A 10818-nucleotide genomic window follows, 5' to 3' on the forward strand; every position below is an offset into this window, starting at 1 on the left:
ACAAGTGAGTTGTGGGCGATATAAGTCATACTGCTTACCAGCATGTCATACTTTGGTTCGGCGGTATTGTTGGACGAAGCGGCCCGGACCGACATTATGGGTACGCTTACGCGAGACCAGTTCTCCCGACGTGCTTTGCACAAAGGTGGCTAGCGGGTGACAGTTTCTCCATCTTTAGTTGAACCGAGTGTGGCTACGCCCGGTCCTTGCGAAGGTTAAAACAGCACCAACTTGACAAACTATCGTTGTGGTTTTGATGCGTAGGTAAGATTGGTTCTTGCTTAAGCCCGTAGCAGCCACGTAAAACTTGCAACAACAAAGTAGAGGACGTCTAACATGTTTTTGTAGGGCATGTTGTGATGTGATATGGTCAAGACATGATGCTAAATTTTATTGTATGACATGATCATGTTTTGTAACCAAGTTATCGGCAACTCGCAGGAGGCATATGGTTGTCGCTTTATTGTATGCAATGCAATTGCGCTGTAATGCTTTACTTTATCACTAAGCGGTAGTGATAGTCATGGAAGCATAAGATTGGCGAGATGACAACGATGCTACGATGGTGATCAAGGTGTCGCGCCGGTGATGATGGTGATCACGACGGTGCTTCGAAGATGGAGATCACAAGCACAAGATAATGATGGCCATATCATATCACTTATATTGATTGCATGTGATGTTTATCTTTTATGCATCTTATATTGCTTTGATTGACGGTAGCATTTTAAGATGATCTCTCACTAATTATCAAGAAGTGTTCTCACTGAGTATGCACCGTTGCGAAAGTTCTTCGTGCTGAGACACCACGTGATGATCGGGTGTGATAGGCTCTACGTTCAAATACAACGGGTGCAAAACAGTTGCACACGCGGAATACTCAGGTTATACTTGACGAGCCAAGCATATACAGATATGGCCTTGGAACACGGAGACCGAAAGGTCGAGCGTGAATCATATAGTAGATATGATCAACATAGTGATGTTCACCAATGAAACTACTCCATCTCACGTGATGATCGGACATGGTTTAGTTGATTTGGATCATGTAATCACTTAGAGGATTAGAGGGATGTCTATCTAAGTGGGAATTCTTTAGTAATATGATTAATTGAACCTAAATTTATCATGAACTTAGTACCTGATAATATCTTGCTTGTTTATGTTTGATTGTAGATAGATGGCCCGTGATGTTGTTCCGTTGAATTTTAATGCGTTCCTTGAGAAAGCAAAGTTGAAAGATGATGGTAGCAATTACACGGACTGGGTCCGTAACTTGAGGATTATCCTCATTGCTGCACAGAAGAATTACGTCCTGCAAGCACCGCTGGGTGGCAGGCCTGCTACTAGAGCAACACCAGATGTTATGAACGTCTGGCAGAGCAAAGCCGATGACTACTCGATAGTTCAGTGTGCCATGCTTTGCAGCTTAGAATCGGGACTTCAACAACATTTTGAACGTCATGGAGCATATGAGATGTTCCAGGAGTTGAAGTTAATATTTCAAGCAATTGCCCAGATTGAGAGATATGAAGTCTCCAATAAGTTCTATAGCTGCAAGATGGAGGAGAACAGTTCTGTCAGTGAGCATATACTCAAAATGACTGGGTATAATAATCACTTGATTCAATTGGGAGTTAATCTTCTAGATGATTGCGTCATTTACAGAATTCTCCAATCACTGCCACCAAGCTACAAGAGCTTCATGATGAACTATAATATGCAAGGGATGAATAAGACTATTCCCAAGCTCTTCGCAATGCTGAAAGCTGCGGAGGTAGAAATCAAGAGGGAGCATCAAGTGTTGATGGTCAACAAGACCACTAGTTTCAAGAAAAAGGGCAAAGGAAAGAAGAAGGGGAACTTCAAAAAGAACAGCAAGCAAGTTGCTACTCAAGAGAAGAAACCCAAACCTGGACCTAAGCCTGAAACTGAGTGCTTCTACTGCAAGCAGACTGGTCACTGGAAGCGGAACTGCCCCATGTATTTGGCGGATAAGAAGGATGGCAAGGTGAACAAAGGTATATGTGATATACATGTTATTTATGTGTACCTTACTAATGCTCGCAGTAGCACCTGGGTATTTGATACTGATTCTGTTGCTAACATTTGCAACTCGAAACAGGGACTACAGATTAAGCGAAGATTGGCTAAGGATGAGGTGACGATGCGCGTGGAAAATGGTTCCAAAGTCGTTGTGATCGCGGTCGGCACGCTACCTCTACATCTACCTTAGGGATTAGTACTAGACGTAAATAATTGTTATTTGGTGCCAGCGTTAAGCATGGAAATTATATCTGGATCTTGTTTGATGCGAGATGGTTATTCATTTAAATCAGAGAATAATGGTTGTTCTATTTATATGAGTAATATCTTTTATGGTCATGCACCCTTAAGGAGTGGTCTATTCTTATTAAATCTCGATAGTAGTGACACACATATTCATAATGTTGAAGCCAAAAGATGCAGAGTTGATAATGATAGTGCAACTTATTTGTGGCACTGCCGTTTGGGTCATATCGGTGTAAAGCGCATGAAGAAACTCCATACTGATGGACTTTTTGAAGGAAATATGCCCTAGAGGCAATAATAAAGTTATTATTTATTTCCTTATATCATGATAAAAGTTTATTATTCATGCTAGAATTGTATTAACCGGAAACATAATACATGTGTGAATACATAGACAAACTTAGTGTCACTAGTATGCCTCTACTTGACTAGCTCATTAATGAAAGATGGTTATGTTTCCTAACCATGAACAAGGTGTTGTTATTTGATTAACGAGGTCACATCATTAGTTGAATGATCTGATTGACATGACCCATTCCATTAGCTTAGCACCCGATCGTTTAGTATGTTGCTATTGCTTTCTTCATGACTTATACATGTTCCTATGACTATGAGATTATGCAACTCCCGTTTACCGGAGGAACACTTTGTGTTCTACCAAACGTCACAACGTAACTGGGTGATTATAAAGGAGCTCTACAGGTGTCTCCAAAGGTAGATGTTGGGTTGACGTATTTCGAGATTAGGATTTGTCACTCCGATTGTCGGAGAGGTATCTCTGGGCCCTCTCGGTAATGCACATCACATAAGCCTTGCAAGCATTGCAACTAATGAGTTAGTTGTGGGATGATGTATTACAGAATGAGTAAAGAGACTTGCCGGTAACGAGATTGCACTAGGTATTGGATACCGATGATCGAATCTCGGGCAAGTAACATACCGATGACAAAGGGAACAACGTATGTTGTTATGCGGTCTGACCGATAAAGATCTTCATGGAATATGTAGGAGCCAATATGGGCATCCAGGTCCCGCTATTGGTTATTGACCGGAGATGTGTCTCAGTCATGTCTGCATTATTCTCGAACCGTAGGGTCCGCACGCTTAACGTTACGATGACAGTTATTATGAGTTTATGCATTTTGATGTACCGAAGTTAGTTCGGAGTCCCGGATGTGATCACGGACATGACGAGGAGTCTCGAAATGGTTGAGACATAAAGATTGATATATTGGAAGCCTATGTTTGGATATCGGAAGTGTTCTGGGTGAAATCGGGATTTTACCGGAGTACCGGGAGGTTAACGGAACCCCCCGGGAGCTATATGGGCCTTAGTGGGCTTTAATGGAAAGGAGAAAGGGGCAGCCCAAGGTGGCCGGCCCCCCTCTCTCCCCCCCCTTAAGGAATCCTATTCCAACTAGGATTGGGCGGGGGGAATCCTACTCCCAGAGGGAGTAGGACTCTCCTGGCGCGCCCTCCTTGATCGGCCAGCCCCTCCCCCTTGGATCCTTTATATATGGAGGCAGGGGGCACCTCTAGACACACAAGTTGATCCTTGAGATCGTTCCTAAGCTGTGTGCGGTGCCCCCTGCCACCATATTCCACCTCGATCATATCGTTGTAGTGCTTAGGCGAAGCCCTGCGTCGGTAGAACATCAAGATCGTCACCACGCCGTCGTGCTGACGGAACTCATCCCCGACGCTTTGCTGGATCGGAGCCCGGGGATCGTCATCGAGCTGTATGTGTGCTAAGAACTCGGAGGTGCCGGAGTAACGGTGCTTGGATCGGTCGGATCGGGAAGACATACGACTACTTCCTCTACGTTGTGTAAACGCTTCCGCAGTCGGTCTGCGTGGGTACGTAGACAACACTCTCCCCTCTCGTTGCTATGCATCACCATGATCTTGCGTGTGCGTAGGAAATTTTTTGAAATTACTGCGTTCCCCAACAGTGGCATCCGAGCCTAGGTTTTATGGTTTGATGTTACATGCACGAGTAGAACACAAGTGAGTTGTGGGCGATATAAGTCATACTGCCTACTAGCATGTCATACTTTGGTTCGGCGGTATTGTTGGACGAGACGACCCGGACCAACATTACGCGTACGCTTACGCGAGACCGGTTCTCCCGACGTGCTTTGCACATAGGTGGCTTGCGGGCAACTGTCTCTCCAACTTTAGTTGAACCGAGTGTGGCTACGCCCGGTCCTTGCGAAGGTTAAAACGGAGTCTATTTGACAAACTATCGTTGTGGTTTTGATGCGTAGGTGAGATTGGTTCTTGCTTAAGCCCATAGCAGCCACGTAAAACTTGCAACAACAAAGTAGAGGACGTCTAACTTGTTTTTGCAGGGCATGTTGTGATGTGATATGGTCAAGGCATGATGCTGAATTTTATTGTATGAGATGATCATGTTTTGTAACCGAGTTATCGGCAACTGGCAGGAGCCATATGGTTGTCACTTTATTGTATGCAATGCAATCGCGCTGTAATGCTTTACTTTATCACTAAGCAGTAGCGATAGTCGTGGAAGCATAAGATTAGCGAGACGACAACGATGCTACGATGGAGATCAAGGTGTCGCGCCGGTGACGATGGTGATCATGACGGTGCTTCGGAGATGGAGATCACAAGCACAAGATGATGATGGCCATATCATATCACTTATATTGATTGCATGTGATGTTTATCCTTTTATGCATCTTATCTTGCTTTGATTGACGGTAGCATTATAAGATGATCTCTCACTAAATTATCAAGAAGTGTTCTCCCTGAGTATGCACCGTTGCGAAAGTTCTTCGTGCTGAGACACCACGTGATGATCGGGTGTGATAGGCTCTACGTTCAAATACAACGGGTGCAAAACAGTTGCACACGCGGAATACTCAGGTTATACTTGACGAGCCAAGCATATACAGATATGGCCTCGGAACACGGAGACCGAAAGGTCGAGCGTGAATCATATAGTAGATATGATCAACATAGCGATGTTCACCAATGAAACTACTCCGTCTCACGTGATGATCGGACATGGTTTAGTTGATTTGGATCACGTGATCACTTAGAGGATTAGAGGGATGTCTATCTAAGTGGGAGTTCTTAAGTAATTTGATTAATTGAACTTAAACTTATCATGAACTTAGTACCTGATAGTATCTTGCTTGTTTATGTTTGATTGTAGATAGATGGCTCTTGCTATTGTTCCGTTGAATTTTAATGCGTTCCTTGAGAAAGCAAAGTTGAAAGATGATGGTAGCAATTACACGGACTGGGTCCGTAACTTGAGGATTATCCTCATTGCTGCTCAGAAGAATTACGTCCTGGAAGCACCGCTGGGTGCCAGGCCTGCTGCTGGAGCAACCACATGTTATGAACGTCTAGCAGAGCAAAGCTGATGACTACTCGATAGTTCAGTGTGCCATGCTTTACGGCTTAGAATCGGGACTTCAACAACGTTTTGAACGTCATGGAGCATATGAGATGTTCCAGGAGTTGAAGTTAATATTTCAAGCAAATGCCCGGATTGAGAGATATGAAGTCTCCAATAAGTTCTATAGCTGCAAGATGGAGGAGAACAGTTCTGTCAGTGAGCATATACTCAAAATGTCTGGGTATAATAATCACTTGATTTAGATGGGAGTTAATCTTCCAGATGATTGCGTCATTCACAGAATTCTCCAATCACTGCCACCAAGCTACAAGAGCTTCGTGATGAACTATAATATGCAAGGGATGAACAAGACTATTCTCGAGCTCTTCGCAATGCTGAAAGCTGCGGAGGTAGAAATCAAAAAGGAGCATCAAGTGTTGATGGTCAACAAGACCACTAGTTTCAAGAAAAAGGGCAAAGGGAAGAAGGGGAACTTCAAGAAGAACAGCAAGCAAGTTGCTGCTCAAGAGAAGAAACCCAAGTCTGGACCTAAGCCTGAAACTGAGTGCTTCTACTGCAAGCAGACTGGTCACTGGAAGTGGAACTGCCCCAAGTATTTGGCGGATAAGAAGGATGGCAAGGTGAAGAAAGGTATATGTGATATACATGTTATTGATGTGTACCTTACTAATGCTCGCAGTAGCACCTGGGTATTTGATACTGGTTCTGTTGCTAATATTTGCAACTCGAAACAGGGACTACGGATTAAGCGAAGATTGGCTAAGGACGAGGTGACGATGCGCGTGGGAAACGGTTCCAAAGTCGATGTGATCGCAGTCGGCATGCTACCTCTACATCTACCTTCGGGATTAGTATTAGACCTAAATAATTGTTATTTGGTGCCAGCGTTGAGCATGAACATTATATCTGGATCTTGTTTAATGCCAGACGGTTATTCATTTAAATCAGAGAATAATGGTTGTTCTATTTATATGACTAATATCTTTTATGGTCATGCACCCTTGAAGAGTGGTCTATTCTTATTGAATCTCGATAGTAGTGATACACATATTCATAATGTTGAAGCCAAAAGATGCAGAGTTCATAATGATAGTGCAACTTATTTGTGGCACTGCCGTTTAGGTCATATCAGTGTAAAGCGCATGAAGAAACTCCATACTGATGGACTTTTGGAACCACTTGATTATGAATCACTTGGTACTTGCGAACCGTGCCTCATGGGCAAGATGACTAAAACACCGTTCTCCGGTACTATGGAGAGAGCAACAGATTTGTTGGAAATCGTACATACAGATGTATGTGGTCCGATGAATATTGAGGCTCGTGGCGGATATCGTTATTTTCTCACCTTCACAGATGACTTAAGCAGATATGGGTATATCTACTTAATGAAACATAAGTCTGAAACATTTGAAAAGTTCAAAGAATTTCAGAGTGAAGTTGAAAATCATCATAACAACAAAATAAAATTCCTACGATCTGATCGTGGAGGAGAATATTTGAGTTACGAGTTTGGTGTACATTTGAAACAATGCGGAATAGTTTCGCAACTCACGCCACCCGGAACACCACAACATAATGGTGTGTCCGAACGTCGTAATCGTACTTTACTTGATATGATGCGATCTATGATGTCTCTTACTAATTTACCGCTATCGTTTTGGGGTTATGCTCTAGAGACGGCCGCATTCACATTAAATAGGGTACCATCAAAATCCGTTGAGACGACGCCTTATGAACTGTGGTTTGGCAAGAAACCAAAGTTGTCGTTTCTGAAAGTTTGGGGTTGGGATGCTTATGTGAAAAAGCTTCAACCTGATAAGCTCGAACCCAAATCCGAGAAATGTGTCTTCATAGGATATCCAAAGGAAACTATTGGATACACCTTCTATCACAGATCTGAAGGCAAAACCTTTGTTTCTAAATTCGGAAACTTTCTAGAGAAGGAGTTTCTCTCGAAAGAAGTGAGTGGGAGGAAAGTAGAACTTGATGAGGTAACTGTACCTGCTCCCTTATTGGAAAGTAGTACATCACAGAAACCAGTTTCTGTGACACCTACACCAATTAGTGAGGAAGCTAATGATGATGATCATGAAACTTCAGAACAAGATACTACTGAACCTCGTAGATCAACCAGAGTAAGATCCGCACCAGAGTGGTATGGTAATACTGTTCTGGAAGTCATGCTACTAGATCATGATGAACCTACGAACTATGAAGAAGCGATGGTGAGCCCAGATTCCGCAAAATGGCTTGAAGCCATGAAATCTGAGATGGGATCCATGTATGAGAACAAAGTATGGACTTTGGTTGACTTGCCCAATGATTGGCAAGCAATTGAGAAAAAATGGATCTTTAAGAAGAAGACTAACGCTGACGGTAATGTTACTGTCTACAAAGCTCAACTTGTCGCAAAAGGTTTTCAACAAGTTCAAGGGATTGACTACGATGAGACCTTCTCACCCGTAGCGATGCTTAAGTCTATCCGAATCATGTTAGCAATTGCCGCATTTTATGATTATGAAATTTGGCAGATGGATGTCAAAACTGCATTCCTGAATGGATTTCTGGAAGAAGAGTTGTATATGGTGCAGCCGGAAGGTTTTGTCGATCCAAAGGGAGCTAACAAAGTGTGCAAGCTCCAGCGATCCATTTATGGACTGGTGCAAGCCTCTCGGAGTTGGAATAAACGCTTTGATAGTGTGATCAAAGCATTTGGTTTTGTACAGACTTTTGGAGAAGCCTGTATTTACAAGAAAGTGAGTGGGAGCTCTGTAACATTTCTGATATTATATGTAGATGACATATTACTAATCGGAAATGATATAGAATTTCTGGATAGCATAAAGGGATACTTGAATAAGAGTTTTTCAATGAAAGACCTCGGTGAAGCTGCTTACATATTGGGCATTAAGATCTATAGAGACAGATCAAGATGCTTAATTGGACTTTCACAAAGCACATACCTTGACAAAGTTTTGAAAAAGTTCAAAATGGATCAAGCAAAGAAAGGATTCTTGCCTGTGTTACAAGGTGTGAAATTGACTAAGACTCAATGCCCGACCAATGCAGAAGATAGAGAGAAAATGAAAGATGTTCCCTATGCTTCAGCCATAGGCTCTATCATGTATGCAATGCTGTGTACCAGACCTGATGTGTGTCTTTCTATAAGTTTAGCAGCGAGGTACCAAAGTAATCCAGGAGTGGATCACTGGACAGCGGTCAAGAACATCTTGAAATACCTGAAAAGGACTAAGGATATGTTTCTCATATATGGAGGTGACAAAGAGCACATCGTAAATGGTTACGTTAATGCAAGCTTTGACACTAATCCGGACGATTCTAAATCGCAAACCGGATACGTGTTTACATTAAACGGCGGAGCTGTCAGTCGGTGCAGTTCTAAACAAAGCGTTGTGGCGGGATCTACATGTGAAGTGGAGTACATAGCTGCTTCGGAAGCAGCAAACGAAGGAGTCTGGATGAAGGAGTTCATATCCGATCTAGGTGTCATACCTAGTGCATCGGGTCCAATGAAAATCTTTTGTGACAATACTGGTGCAATTGCCTTGGCAAAGGAATCCAGATTTCACAAGAGAACAAGCACATCAAGAGACGCTTCAATTCCATCCGGGATCTAGTCCAGGTGGGAGACATAGAGATTTGCAAGATACATACGGATCTGAATGTTGCAGACCCATTGACTAAGCCTCTTCCACGAGCAAAACATGATCAGCACCAAAGCTCCATGGGTGTTAGAATCATTACTGTGTAATCTAGATTATGACTCTAGTGCAAGTGGGAGACTGAAGGAAATATGCCCTAGAGGCAATAATAATGTTATTATTTTATTTCCTTATATCATGATAAATGTTTATTATTCATGCTAGAATTGTATTATCCGGAAACATAATACTTGTGTGAATACATAGACAAACTAAACGTCACTAGTATGCCTCTACTTGACTAGCTCGTTAATCAAAGATGGTTATGTTTCCTAATCATAGACATGTGTTGTCATTTGATTAATGGGATCACATTATTAGGAGAATGATGTGATTGACATGACCCATTCCATTAGCTTAGCACCGATCGTTTACTGTGTTGCTATTGCTTTCTTCATGACTTATACATGTTCCTATGACTATGAGATTATGAAACTCCCGTTTGCCGGAGGAACACTTTGTGTGCTACCAAAGGTCACAACGTAACTGAGTGATTATAAAGGAGCTCTATAGGTGTCTCCAAAGGTACATGTTGGGTTGGCGTGTTTCGAGATTAGGATTTGTCACTCCGATTGTCGGAGAGGTATCTCTGGGCCCTCTCGGTAATGCACATCACATAAGCCTTGCAAGCATTGCAACTAATGAGTTAGTTGCGAGATAATGTATTACGAAACGAGTAAAGAGACTTGCCGGTAACGAGATTGAACTAGGTATTGAGATATCGACGATCGAATCTCGGGCAAGTAACATACCGATGACAAAGGGAACAACTTATGTTGTTATGCGGTCTGACCGATAAAGATCTTCGTAGAATATGTAGGAGCCAATATGAGCATCAAGGTTCCGCTATTGGTTATTGACCGGAGACGTGTCTCGGTCATGCCTACATTGTTCTTGAACCCGTAGGGTCCGCACGCTTAAGGTTTCGATGACAGTTATATTATGAGTTTATGAGTTTTGATGTACCGAAGTTAGTTCAGAGTCCCGGATGTGATCACGGACATAAAGAGGAGTCTCGAAATGGTCGAGACATAAAGATTGATATATTGGACGGCTATATTCAGACACCAGAAGTGTTCCGGGTGATTTCGGAGAAAAACAGAGAGCCGGAGGGTTACCAGAACCCTACCGGGAGAAGTAATGGGCCATATGGGCCTTAGTGGAGAGAGAGGGGCAGCCAGGCACTACTAGGGAAAAGGCTAGCAGCAGCGCGGGTTTTAGGCCTATCAGCAGTGCGGGTGCCCGCGCTACCAATAAGGCTCTACAGCTAACTCTTAGTAGTAGCGCTGCCTGTACTCGTGCTACCACTATTGACTATAGCAGCAGCGCTTTTCAGGAACGCGCTGCTATTACTTAGCTGTAGCGATTACCAGGTCCAGCGCTACTGTTATATCTTTCACCATTTCCCAT

The sequence above is a fragment of the Triticum urartu genome, chromosome 2A (assembly GCF_056163025.1).
Source record: "Triticum urartu cultivar PI428250 chromosome 2A, HENAU_Tu73, whole genome shotgun sequence".
Lineage (NCBI taxonomy): Eukaryota > Viridiplantae > Streptophyta > Magnoliopsida > Poales > Poaceae > Triticum > Triticum urartu.